Raw genomic sequence first — 1,184 nt, forward strand, 5'->3', positions numbered from 1 at the left:
TATTTCAGGAGGTAGCAGTGGTGCAGGAGCGGTGGGCAAGAAGCCCATGGGATGACTGAGACATAGGAGTATTTATTTTGTATTTTAGTGGTCATTGGGCCTAGGCTAGACTTAGGGCATGAACATTGCATATGTATTTAGGAGGAGATTCATTGTCATATTTGTTCATGTCATTTTGCCTAAGTGTAGTTACATATGCCATTTTAAAGGTTTATTCATTATGTTGTAATTGAAGGCTATGGTTGTGAGTTGTAATATTTCATTTGTAAGTTGTAATTTGTACATGAATAGTTGATGTAATATGGAAGCATGTAATATGATGAAAGGGCAATAGGCCTATTTTAGGATTATGAGTATGTGTATGTTTAGAAAATGCATGCAAATGGACCTTGATGATTGAAATGTGTTAAGTATTAACAAAGTAAGCAATGTGATATGATTTAAGTATTTAATATAAACTGTGATGGGTTGTAAGAGCCTCAAGACATTGTTGGTCCTTGTGGATGCCACCCAATGGTTATTAGGTACAATTTGAGGTCATAGATCACTTGTGTAAACTTGGGGATTATTGGAAAAACAAAGGAAACTCTGGCGAATTTTCTAGAAATTGGCAGAATTTAGGCAAACTTAGGGAGAGCATATCTCCCTCCATAGAGGTTCGATAAGGACGTGTCATACGCCGTTTTGAAGCTTGAGATGTCCTCTATCTTGTGGTACAATTTGGTTAAAATCTGGGTTTTAAGTCGGCCTGAAGGAGGCAGAGAGGGCAGACTGTTCAGTGGGCTACTGCACATTGGGCAGTTCTGGACCTACTTTGGGAAATTTATTTCGCTTCATTTCTTGGTCAAATTAGGTGTATGATATATAAAATTGAAGTTTGAGGTATCTAGTTTGTTTTATAAATATTTGAGAGCAATTGGATGAGTGTATTTTCTGAAGTAATTGTTTTAGTGAGAGATGTTTGGAGCTGTTTTGGGGTTGGCTGACAGCTTTGCTTTTTCAACTTCAAATGGTGATATCCAGAGCAAAAGAGCTCTAAATAACTCGTGTGATAGCTTTCTAGAAAGGTAAGTGAGTCTAGAATAACATACTAAAAGGTGAGGAGCGCTCGTCTTGCGGTTTGTCCACATAAAAATAAAGAGCGAACCATGTTCGGATATGTAAAAAACTTAAAAGTTAAATTT

This window comes from Gastrolobium bilobum, unplaced genomic scaffold, assembly GCF_033153095.1.
Source record: "Gastrolobium bilobum isolate Gb01-03AN ecotype WA unplaced genomic scaffold, APGP_CSIRO_Gbil_v1 utg53868, whole genome shotgun sequence".
NCBI classification, from domain to species: Eukaryota; Viridiplantae; Streptophyta; class Magnoliopsida; order Fabales; family Fabaceae; genus Gastrolobium; species Gastrolobium bilobum.